Raw genomic sequence first — 12,500 nt, 5'->3', positions numbered from 1 at the left:
AACAAACCCTAAACCGCGCCAAGTACGGAAGGAACGGCGCGGAGAGGGCTCGAGACAAAGCTCGACCCTAAACCGCGCCAAGTACGGAGGGAACAGCGCGGCTAAGGGCTCGAAACAAACCCTGAACCGCGCCAAGTACGAAAGGAACGGCGCGCAGTAGGGGTTTAAAACAAAGCTGGTCCCAAAACCGCGCCAAGTACGAAAGGAACAGCGCGGTCGAGACTCGGAAGAAAAAGCTTTCAAAGTGTCGTAGCACGATGCACACTGCTGTTCGTGTGGAACAAACGTGACTACCGTGCTGTACGGTGGAGTTCTGTGCGCAAAAGCGGCGGGTGTGTTTCTAAGCACCACAGCGTTGTGTCAAAAAAGAGGTGCCTGAGAGAAACGCATGCGACTGCCGTGCTTTGCGGCATAGCACCGTGCGCAAAAACGGTGCGCATGCAAGAGGTGTCAGAGCTAGCGAACTTTTGCCACGAGCAACAGGTCACTAAAAGCCTATAGATGACGGTGTTGGAGGAAAAGAAAAATATCGAGAAAGCACTGCGGTGTGCCGTGCGTAGGGACGGGCGCGCGTGCCACATGCCGCCGAAATATGGGTGTCGGAGAAAACAGAGTGCCGCGCGTAACGAGGGGCGCGCGTGTTACAGAGAGATATGCCCAAACGCATGAAAGTGTACGCAGGTGTCCTAAGGCAGTTTTTTTTTTTTTCCTCATTTTGATGTCGCCCCGGCTGACGTGGTTTTCGTTTTTCCGTGCCGCCCCGGCTGACGCGGTTTTCGTTTTTCCGTGCCGCCCCGGCTGACGCAGTTTTTGCGCCGCCCCGGCTGACGCGGTTTTCGCGCCGCCCCGGCTGACGCGGTTCCGACTTTGCACTTTTTGGCTCACCCCGGCTGGCGGCCCACTCACTCGATCGCCAGGTCTGTTTGCCCCGGTGGTTCCACCGCCAGGCTTAAGCGCGAACTTTTTTTGTTTGTTTTCTTTTGATTAAGCGCAAGCTTTTTTCTTTGTTTTCTTTTGATTAAGCGCGGGCTTTTTTCTTTGTTTTTTTTGCATTCGCCCCGGCAGACGCGGTTTTTGCGCCGCCCCGGCTGACGCGGTTTTTGCCGCCCCGGCTGACGCAGTTCGGACTTAGCACTTTTCGGCTGTGCCTGGCTGGCGGCCCACTCACTCGATCGCCATGTCTGTTTGCCACAGTTTTCCCGGTGGTGCCGCACCCGGGCTCGCCCCGGCTGACGCGGTTTCGTGCCGCCCCGGCAGACGCGGTTTTCGCGCCGCCCCGGCTGACGCGGTTTCGTGCCGCCCCGGCAGACGCGGTTTTTTGCCGCCCCGGCTGACGCAGTTCGGACTTGGCACTTTTTGGCTGAGCCTTGCTGGCGGCCCACTCACTCGATCGCCATGTCTGTTTGCCACAGTTTTCCCGGTGGTGCCGCACCCGGGCTCGCCCCGGCAGACGCGTTTTTTTTTTCTTTCGCCCCGGCTGACGCAGTTTTCGCGCCGCCCCGGCAGACGCGGTTTTCGCGCCGCCCCGGCAGACGCGGTTTTTTGCGCCGCCCCGGCTGACGCAGTTCGGACTTGGCACTTTTTGGCTGAGCCTGGCTGGCGGCCCACTCACTCGATCGCCATGTCTGTTTGCCACAGTTTTCCCGGTGGTGCCGCACCCGGGCTCGCCCCGGCTGACGCAGTTTTCGCGCCGCCCCGGCTGACGCGGTTTCGTGCCGCCCCGGCAGACGCGGTTTTTTGCGCCGCCCCGGCTGACGCGGTTTTTTGCCGCCCCGGCTGACGCAGTTCGGACTTGGCACTTTTCGGCTGTGCCTGGCTGGCGGCCCACTCACTCGATCGCCATGTCTGTTTGCCACAGTTTTCCCGGTGGTGCCGCACCCGGGCTCGCCCCGGCAGACGCGTTTTTTTTTTTTTCTTTCGCCCCGGCTGACGCAGTTTTCGCGCCGCCCCGGCTGACGCGGTTTCGTGCCGCCCCGGCAGACGCGGTTTTTTGCGCCGCCCCGGCTGACGCGGTTTTTGCCGCCCCGGCTGACGCAGTTCGGACTTAGCACTTTTTGGCTGAGCCTGGCTGGTGGCCCACTCACTCGATCGCCATGTCTGTTAGCCACAGTTTTCCCGGTGGTGCCGCACCCGGGCTCGCCCCGGCTGACGCAGTTTTCGCGCCGCCCCGGCTGACGCGGTTTCGTGCCGCCCCGGCAGACGCGGTTTTCGCGCCGCCCCGGCTGACGCGGTTTTTGCCGCCCCGGCTGACGCAGTTCGGACTTAGCACTTTTCGGCTGTGCCTGGCTGGCGGCCCACTCACTCGATCGCCATGTCTGTTTGCCACAGTTTTCCCGGTGGTGCCGCACCCGGGCTCGCCCCGGCTGACGCAGTTTTCGCGCCGCCCCGGCTGACGCGGTTTCGTGCCGCCCCGGCAGACGCGGTTTTCGCGCCGCCCCGGCTGACGCGGTTTCGTGCCGCCCCGGCAGACGCGGTTTTTTGCCGCCCCAGCTGACGCAGTTCGGACTTAGCACTTTTTGGCTGAGCCTTGCTGGCGGCCCACTCACTCGATCGCCATGTCTGTTTGCCACAGTTTTCCCGGTGGTGCCGCACCCGGGCTCGCCCCGGCAGACGCGTTTTTTTTTTTCTTTCGCCCCGGCTGACGCAGTTTTCGCGCCGCCCCGGCAGACGCGGTTTCGTGCCGCCCCGGCAGACGCGGTTTTTTGCGCCGCCCCGGCTGACGCGGTTTTTTGCCGCCCCGGCTGACACGGTTCGGACTTTGCACTTTTCGGCTGTGCCTGGCTGGCGGCCCACTCACTCGATCGCCATGTCTGTTTGCCACAGTTTTCCCGGTGGTGCCGCACCCGGGCTCGCCCCGGCAGACGCGTTTTTTTTTTTTTTTTCTTTCGCCCCGGCTGACGCAGTTTTCGCGCCGCCCCGGCTGACGCGGTTTCGTGCCGCCCCGGCAGACGCGGTTTTTTGCGCCGCCCCGGCTGACGTGGTTTTTGCCGCCCCGGCTGACGCAGTTCGGACTTTGCACTTTTTGGCTGAGCCTGGCTGGCGGCCCACTCACTCGATCGCCATGTCTGTTTGCCACAGTTTTCCCGGTGGTGCCGCACCCGGGCTCGCCCCGGCAGACGCGTTTTTTTTTTTTCCTTCGCCCCGGCAGACGTGGTTCCCCCCCCCCCCTCCGTCTTTCTTTTTGTTTTTTTTTTTCGCCGCGGCTGAAGTGGATTTTTCGGTGCCTCGACGCCCCGGTAGTCGCGGTTTTTCCGTTTCCGCACGGCCCCGGCTGACGCTGCTCGGTCACAGTCGCCTTTTGTGGTGATTGCAGACTTCTTGAGCGCGGGTGTTTTTTTTTTTTGTTGTTGTTGTTGTTTTATTACGCATTCGCTCCAGCAGACGCTGTTTAGACTTTTTGTTTCCTCTTTTATCCTGCGACGAGGTGACGAGGTTTATTCGGTGCCCCGCCGCCCCGGCTGAAGTGATTTTTCCTGTCCCGTGCCGCCCCGGCTGACGCGGTTGGGACTTCGCGTTTGTTCGGCCGCCACGGGTTTTGGCGCACTCGCTCGGTTGCTTGTTGTTGCCACTTGTTGCGAACCCAGGTTTCTTGAGCGAGCGCGGGCGTTTTTTCTTCCTTTCTTTCTTTGTTCTATGTGTTAGCGAATCGGCCTTTAATATCACACGAGGACTCACAACCAACAATTTTCAGTTTGAAGTGTAAAAAATCTGCAGGTGTTGACGTAACTGACTTGCCCCGTACCCTTGAGTACATCCATGAAGTTCTCGTAGTACTACTAAATCGCATTATTCCAAGTGGAGAAATTCCCATAAACTTGCAAACCTCTACACGAAAATCGGTGCGCGTGATAAAGTTGAAAATTATCGTCCGATATCAAATGTGCCTTCTATAACACAAATTCTAGGAAAAAAAAAAAAAAAACACTTGTTCGCCGTTTTCTGCGCCGTGACTGGCAGCACTCCGGCGAAGCGAAACGGGGTCGATTCGAGCACGATATCGGCGTCTTTCGACGTGCTCGCCGGCGACCGTCGCACGAGTACGTCGCACGAGCGCGTCTGCCGGGGCGCCGTTTGCGAAGCCGACGCAAAAGTGGGAACCGCCGCTCGGATGATCGCCGCTTTCGGCAGAGTGAGTGTTGGCACTCCGGGGAAGCGAAACAGCGTGAATGCGCCCACGAAATCGGCGTATTTTGAAGTGCCCGCCGGCGACCGTCGCACGAGTACGGTAAACCGCGTCAGCCGGGGCGTAGTTCGGGACGCCGACGAAAAAGTGGGAAGCGCAACTCGGATCTTCGCCGTTTTTGCAGGAGTGAGTGGCGGCCCTCCTGCGAGACCAAGAAGCATCGATTCGTGCACGAATTCGGCGCCTTTCGACGTGATCGCCGGCGACCGTCGCTCGAGTAGGGCAAACCGCGTCTGCCGGGGCGGGCTTCGGGACGCCGATGCGAAAGTGGGAAACGCTGCTCGGATGTTCGCCGTTTTTGGCCGAGTGAGTGCTGGCACACGGGCGAAGCCAAACGGGGCCGATTACGGCACGATATCGGCGTCTTTCGACGTGCCCGCCGGCGACCGTCGCACGAGTACGGTAAACCGCGTCAGCCCGGGCGGAGTTCGGGACGCCGATGCGAAAGTGGAGAACGCCGCTCGGATCTTCGCCGTTTTTGGAGGAGTGAGTGGCGGCACTCCGGAGAAGCCAGGGAGCGCCAATTAGCGCACGATATCGGCGTCTTTCGACGCGCTCGCCGGCGACCGTCGCACGAGTAGGGCAAACCGCGTCTGCCGGGGCGGGGTTTACGACGCCGACGCAAAAGTGGGAACCGCCGCTCGGATGTTGGCCGTTTTTGGCAGAGTGAGTGCTGGCACTCCGGCGACGCGAAAGAGCGCGAATGCGCCCACGAAAGTGGCGTATTTGGACGTGCGTGACGGCGACCGCTGCAGGAGTACGAAAAACCACGTCAGCCGGGGCGAGCGACACACGGCGGTCTGGGTGCTTATCGCTGCTATTATAGGGGCACCCCGGCAGACGCAGAAAAAAAAAAAAAATTTTCGACCTTCTTTTTTGCTGGTCGAGCTCGGGTAACCCAGGTCGCAATGGGAGCCGCGCACGAAAGCGGCGTCGCGAGACGCGTTCGCGGTCGCTAGTCGCACGAGCTCGGCAACCGCGTCAGCCGGCGCGGAGTTCGGGATGCCGACGGCTAAGTGGGTACCGCTGCTCGGATGTTCGCCGTTTTTGGCCGAGTGAGTGCTGGCACTCCGGTGAAGCCAAGGAGCGCCAATTCGTGCACGATATCGGCGTCTTTCGACGTGCCCGCCGGCCACCGCCGCACGAGTACGGCAAACCGCGTCTGCCGGGGCGGGGTTCGCGACGCGTACGCAATAGTGGGAACCGTCGCTCGGATGTTCGTCGTCTTTGGCCGAGCGAGTGCTGGCACTCCGGCGAAGCGAAACGGGGCCGATTCGGGCACGATATCGGCGTATTTCGACGTGCTCGCCGGCGACCGTCGCACGAGTACGGCAAAGCGCGTCTGCCGGGGCGAGGTTTGCGACGCCGACGAAAAAGTGGGAAGCGCCGCTCGGATCTTCGCCGTTTTTGCAGGAGTGAGTGGCGGCCCTCCTGCGAGACCAAGAAGCATCGACTCGCGCACGATATCGGTGTCTTTCGACGTGCCCGCCGGCCACCGCCGCACGAGTACGGCAAACCGCGTATGCCGGGGCGGGGTTGGCGACGCCGACGCAAAAGTGGGAACCGCCACTAGGATGTTCGCCGTTTTTGGCAGAGTGAGTGCTGGCACTCCGGCGAAGCGAAAGAGCGCGAATGCGCCCACGAAAGTGGCGTGTTTGGACGTGCTTGACGACGACCACCGCAGGAAAACGAAAAACCACGTCAGCCGGGGCGAGCGACCCATGGCGGTCTGGGTGCTTATCGCTGCTATTATAGGGGCACCCCGGCAGACGCAAAAAAAAAAAAAAAATTTTTTTCGACATTCTTTTTTGCTCGTCGACCTCGGGTGACCCAGGTCGCAGTGGGAGCCGCGCACGAAAGCGGCGTCGCGAGACGGCTTCGCGGTCGCTAGTCGCACGAGCTCGGCAACCGCGTCTGCCGGGGCGGAGTTCGGGACGCCGACGGCTAAGTGGGAACCGCCGCTCGGATGTTCGCCGTTTGTGGCCGAGTGAGTGCTGGCACTCCGGCGAAGCCAAACGGGGCCGATTCCGGCACGATATCGGCGTCTTTCTACGTGCTCGCCGGCGACCGTCGCACGAGTACGGCAAAGTGCGTCTGCCGGGGCGGGGTTTGCGACGCGTACGCAATAGTGAGAACCGTCGCTCGGATGTTCGTCGTCTTTCGCCGAGCCAGTGCTGGCAATCCGGCGAAGCCGAACGGAGCCGATTCGGGCACGATATCGGCGTCTTTCCACGTGCTCGCCGGCGACCGTCGCACGAGTACGGTAAACCGCGTCAGCCGGGGCGGAGTTCGGGACGCCGATGCGAAAGTGGGAAGCGCCGCTCGGATCTTCGCCGTTTTTGGAGGAGTCAGTGGCGGCACTCCGGTGAAGCCAAGGTGCGCCAATTCGCGCACGATATCGGCGTCTTTCGACGTGCCCGCCGGCCACCGTCGCACGAGTACGGCAAACCTCGTCTGCCGGGGCGGGGTTTGCGACGCCGACGCAAAAGTGGGAACCGCCGCTCGGATGTTCGCCGTTTTTGGCAGAGTGAGTGCTGGCACTCCGGCGAAGCGAAAGAGCGCGAATGCGCCCACGAAAGTGGCGTGTTTGGACGTGCTTGACGACGACCACCGCAGGAAAACGAAAAACCACGTCAGCCGGGGCGAGCGACCCATGGCGGTCTGGGTGCTTATCGCTGCTATTATAGGGGCACCCCGGCAGACGCAAAAAAAAAAAAAAATTTTTTTCGACATTCTTTTTTGCTCGTCGACCTCGGGTGACCCAGGTCGCAGTGGGAGCCGCGCACGAAAGCGGCGTCGCGAGACGGCTTCGCGGTCGCTAGTCGCACGAGCTCGGCAACCGCGTCTGCCGGGGCGGAGTTCGGGACGCCGACGGCTAAGTGGGAACCGCCGCTCAGATGTTCGCCGTTTGTGGCCGAGTGAGTGCTGGCACTCCGGCGAAGCCAAACGGGGCCGATTCCGGCACGATATCGGCGTCTTTCTACGTGCTCGCCGGCGACCGTCGCACGAGTACGGCAAAGTGCGTCTGCCGGGGCGGGGTTTGCGACGCGTACGCAATAGTGAGAACCGTCGCTCGGATGTTCGTCGTCTTTCGCCGAGCCAGTGCTGGCACTCCGGCGAAGCCGAACGGAGCCGATTCGGGCACGATATCGGCGTCTTTCCACGTGCTCGCCGGCGACCGTCGCACGAGTACGGTAAACCGCGTCAGCCGGGGCGGAGTTCGGGACGCCGATGCGAAAGTGGGAAGCGCCGCTCGGATCTTCGCCGTTTTTGGAGGAGTCAGTGGCGGCACTCCGGTGAAGCCAAGGTGCGCCAATTCGCGCACGATATCGGCGTCTTTCGACGTGCCCGCCGGCCACCGTCGCACGAGTACGGCAAACCTCGTCTGCCGGGGCGGGGTTTGCGACGCCGACGCAAAAGTGGGAACCGCCGCTCGGATGTTCGCCGTTTTTGGCAGAGTGAGTGCTGGCACTCCGGCGAAGCGAAAGAGCGTGAATGCGCCCACGAAAGTAGCGTATTTGGACGTGCTTGACGGCGACCGCCGCAGGAGTACGAAAAACCACGTCAGCCGGGGCGAGCGACCCACGGCGGTCTGGGTGCTTATCGCTGCTATTATAGGGGCACCCCGGCAGACGCAGAAAGAAAAAAAAAAATGGGGACATGGCGTGCGTCACCGTGCGGCTTCGCAGCGTTGCCGAAGTCGCCGAGCCCTTCGACTGAGCCGAACGGCGGACAGGGAACGTTGGTCGGCCGTTCTAACCTGTCGGTGCCACGCCGAGACGTCGTTAAGGAAAACCGCGTCGTGGGCCTCTACGACGCCGTCGAGTCGTTGTACGTTTGGTGTCCAGCGTGTCGGCGGCGAGTAGCGGACACGTCGTTCACGACTTCGGTCTTTCGCAGTCGACGCGAACTTGCGGAGAGTCGTGGTGCCTCACGTTTTCGGCAGAAACCGCGGCGGAATTTTCCCGTGCGTGCGCGCACGACCTCGGTGCTGTGCCGTCAGCGTAGTGTTGCACAAACTCGTGGCCTACCCAAGGTGCGGTACGTTTGCGGCCGTATCCTCGGTGGGAATTTCGTGAGTAGGGTCGCAAATTCTACGACCTCGGCGGGTTTGAGAGCGACGTAGACTTGTGGCACGCTCAACATGCCACACGTTTCGGGGCACACCCGCGGTGAAATTTTCTCGAGTACGCTCGTATTAGGGCCCAAGGAGGTCTGGGTACTTATCGCTGCTATTATGTGGGGGTTCTCGTGAGCGGCGTACGCGAAAGCGACCGGGTGTCTGATATGCGGCGGGCTTCGGCCTCGTCAAGCGTGTCCTCGGGTCTGCTCCAGGGGAATCCACGGCAGTCGTCTGCAGCCTCATCCGCTTGATGCGTTAGGGGCTGGTTGTCGGACGGTGCCGTTTTACCACGATATCGAGGTGTGTTCCGTGTCGTCCTCGGGCGATTCAGATGCGAAAGCGCCGAAGACGCGGGCGTGACCCGTCGTCTGGCGGCTTTGCAGTCTCGGCTCCGTTGCTAGTTCCGGCCGGTCCACCGACAGTGCAGCGGGCTTGGGCAACCCGCACGGCGCGACCGAGTCGATGCAACGAAAAAGAGCGAGCATGAACGTGCTTCTTGCCGCACGGCTCCCACTCGTCTTTCGGGAAGGTTGTGCCGTAGCGAGCTCGAACGCCGTCATCTCGGAGTGCAAAATAAGCGTGTTGGGGCGCCTGAAGGTGGCCTCCGCCGCACACAGACTGCGTCCGGCCCGCCGAGGGCGAGGACGGACGCGCAGTCGAACGATTACCTGGTTGATCCTGCCAGTAATCATATGCTTGTCTCAAAGATTAAGCCATGCATGTCTAAGTACATGCCGAAATAAGGCGAAACCGCGAATGGCTCATTAAATCAGTTATGGTTCCTTAGATCGTTTCTTCCTACTTGGATAACTGTGGCAATTCTAGAGCTAATACATGCAGTGAGCCTGGAGCCCTTTGGGTAACGGGTGCTTTTATTAGACCAAGATCGATCGGGTTTCGGCCCGTATTGTGTGGTGACTCTGGATAACTTTGTGCTGATCGCATGGCCACGAGCCGGCGACGTTTCTTTCAAGTGTCTGCCTTATCAACTTTCGATGGTAGGTTACTTGCTTACCATGGTTGTTACGGGTAACGGAGAATCAGGGTTCGATTCCGGAGAGGGAGCCTGAGAAACGGCTACCACATCCAAGGAAGGCAGCAGGCGCGCAAATTACCCACTCCCGGCACGGGGAGGTAGTGACGAAAAATAACAATACGGGACTCTTTTGAGGCCCCGTAATTGAAATGAGTACACTCTAAATCCTTTAACGAGGATCAATTGGAGGGCAAGTCTGGTGCCAGCAGCCGCGGTAATTCCAGCTCCAATAGCGTATACTAAAGCTGCTGCGGTTAAAAAGCTCGTAGTTGGATCTCAGTTCCAGACGAGTAGTGCATCTACCCGATGCGACGGCTCGGACTGAACATCATGCCGGTTCTTTCTTGGTGCACTTCATTGTGTGCCTCGAGATGGCCGGTGCTTTTACTTTGAAAAAATTAGAGTGCTCAACGCAGGCGAGTCGCCTGAATAAACTTGCATGGAATAATAGAACAAGACCTCGTTTCTGTTCTGTTGGTTTTTGGAATACGAGGTAATGATTAAGAGGGACGGACGGGGGCATTCGTATTGCGGCGCTAGAGGTGAAATTCTTGGACCGTCGCAAGACGAACTACTGCGAAAGCATTTGCCAAGAATGTTTTCATTGATCAAGAACGAAAGTCAGAGGTTCGAAGGCGATCAGATACCGCCCTAGTTCTGACCATAAACGATGCCAACCAGCGATCCGCCTGAGTTACTCAAATGACTCGGCGGGCAGCTTCCGGGAAACCAAAGTATTTGGGTTCCGGGGGAAGTATGGTTGCAAAGCTGAAACTTAAAGGAATTGACGGAAGGGCACCACCAGGAGTGGAGCCTGCGGCTTAATTTGACTCAACACGGGAAAACTTACCCGGCCCGGACACTGGGAGGATTGACAGATTGAGAGCTCTTTCTTGATTCGGTGGATGGTGGTGCATGGCCGTTCTTAGTTGGTGGAGCGATTTGTCTGGTTAATTCCGATAACGAACGAGACTCTAGCCTATTAAATAGGTGCGGGGTTCCCAGCACCTTACAACCTTCTTAGAGGGACAAGCGGCTCCTAGCCGCACGAAACAGAGCAATAACAGGTCTGTGATGCCCTTAGATGTCCGGGGCCGCACGCGCGCTACACTGAAGGAAGCAGCGTGTCTTTATCCCTGTCTGAAAAGACTGGGTAACCCGTGGAACTTCTTTCGTGATTGGGATAGGGGCTTGCAATTGTTCCCCTTGAACGAGGAATTCCCAGTAAGCGCGAGTCATAAGCTCGCGTTGATTACGTCCCTGCCCTTTGTACACACCGCCCGTCGCTACTACCGATTGAATGATTTAGTGAGGTCTTCGGACCGATGTCCGGCGCGGCCTTTCGGTTGCGCCGGTCTGTTGGAAAGATGACCAAACTTGATCATTTAGAGGAAGTAAAAGTCGTAACAAGGTTTCCGTAGGTGAACCTGCGGAAGGATCATTAACGGATTGTGAAGGGTGAGCGCCTCAGCTGCGTCTGCGCCCGACACTTTCTGCCGCTGACCCCGTTTGGACGCGGGGTCGGCTTTTCCCCACGGGGCTGCCTGAATGTGGAGCGGCACCCCGTGACAAATTGTTGCGCCCAGCGGACGCCAACACCGCGACCTTGGACGGTCGGCCAGGTGGCGGACGCGGGTACAAACGGCGCAACGCACTCATAGGTCGGCTTTCGACCCGCCACTGCACCGTGGCTCGAAGCGCTCGAAATGCGCGACCCGACCGCTGCGGGACCGCCTAGTACTGTAAACAGGAGCGGCGGAGCGCGAACGGCGAGTCGTGGTTACGTCGGTAGAAGGCGAGGCTGCGCGTTCCCGAAACGCCAGCCGAGTGCCCTCCCGACCGTTCGAGCGTGCAAGAACGAGACCCGACAATCGCGCGGCGACTGCCAAGTACGAGAGGAACGGCACAAGCGTCGGCGGTCGGTCAAGGAACTGGCGATGTGACGGGTCCGCTGTGCACCAGTGCATACCGTCCCGCCGTCCGCGGCAAGCGCCTCCGCGTCCTCGGGTGACGGAGGCTGCCGGTCGGTTCTTGCAGGCGAGGGATCTCGCTGGCACCGGTTCGCGTTGACGCGCGGCCGGTCATGGCACGGCGATGCGACGGCCGAGGTGCGCAGTACTCGATGGAGGAACCGCACGCTCCGATGACCGTCCCGCCCTCCGCGGCGTATGCGTACCGACCGTAATGGTTGCAGCAGCGCCGGCCGGCTTTTGAATTCGCCACACGAAACACGGTGCGAGATCGCGGTTAGGGGAGCGTCGACGTTGCCAGGCGTTTTGCTTGCTGCCGAGGGAAAGGCGGCACGGCCACGTCGCGCTCGTCGCGATTAGCGGGTCTGCGCGCTTTGGGAAGGTGCCGCAACGACTTGCCGAAAGAGGAAGCACGGAAGAACGAGGGACTTGGACGTCCCGACAATTGAACGCACTTGCGGCCAGGCCCTTGCTGGCTTCGTTCTTCCGCCTCGAGTAGGCTCGTACGCGGCTCCGGCGCCGAAAGTGGTCCTTGGCACCGACTTCGGTGGACGTGGGAAGTGCCGCGCAAGTACGGCGCGCCTGGCTCCACCTGTTGGCTAAAGTAGGCAGCCGGATCGGCATTTTGGTGTGCGGTGGCAAACCGTGGATGCGAAAAAAGCTTGTGCGATTTCGTGGAACAAAAAGCGGGGGTCCCCCTTTTTATGCGGAGGAGACCGACCCGCCCGCCGTGGTGAACCGCGACGCCACGGTAAAAACGGGAGAGGCTTGTCGATGGGACCGTGCATCCCGCGCTCCACGGAGGCCGGGAGGCGGCCGCCCGAGGAAATGTGTAGCCGTCGAGGCCCGCATCTGCGTGCACTCTTATCCAAATGGGTGTACCGCAGGCATTTTCTGGTTAGGCGGGCCAATGAGAGCGAGCACACAACGATACCTACGGGTCCGGCTTGGAGAACCGGCTTCGACGCCTCCCGAGTATTTATAGAGGGGTGGACCACGAAAGCACTCGCAAGTAGCGGAAGCGAAACGCCGTCCGAAACACACCGTTTGCTCGATTTGCGGCAGCCGAAAAAGGCGCGGCAGAGTTTTGGAGTCCAAGCGTGCGCTGAAAAGCGCCCTTCTTGGCCACTGTTTGGCCGAGTGCCAGAAACGTTTGGTTTTGACTGTACGGAATTGAACAAACACTTT

General features: G+C 60.2%; 1 non-coding gene across 1 annotated transcript; it reads left to right on the top strand.

The window, feature by feature from the left end:
* Positions 1-8,971: 8,971 nt before the first annotated feature.
* LOC142794271 (small subunit ribosomal RNA) lies at positions 8,972-10,786 on the top strand. Its single transcript, XR_012892209.1, has one exon. It is a non-coding gene; the product is annotated as a small subunit ribosomal RNA (ribosomal RNA).
* The last annotated feature ends 1,714 nt before the right edge of the window (positions 10,787-12,500 follow it).

Source organism: Rhipicephalus microplus, unplaced genomic scaffold (genome assembly GCF_043290135.1).
Source record: "Rhipicephalus microplus isolate Deutch F79 unplaced genomic scaffold, USDA_Rmic scaffold_394, whole genome shotgun sequence".
Lineage (NCBI taxonomy): Eukaryota > Metazoa > Arthropoda > Arachnida > Ixodida > Ixodidae > Rhipicephalus > Rhipicephalus microplus.
The sequence above is the reverse complement of the archived record's forward strand: the minus strand, read 5'-3'. Positions and strand labels throughout refer to the sequence as shown.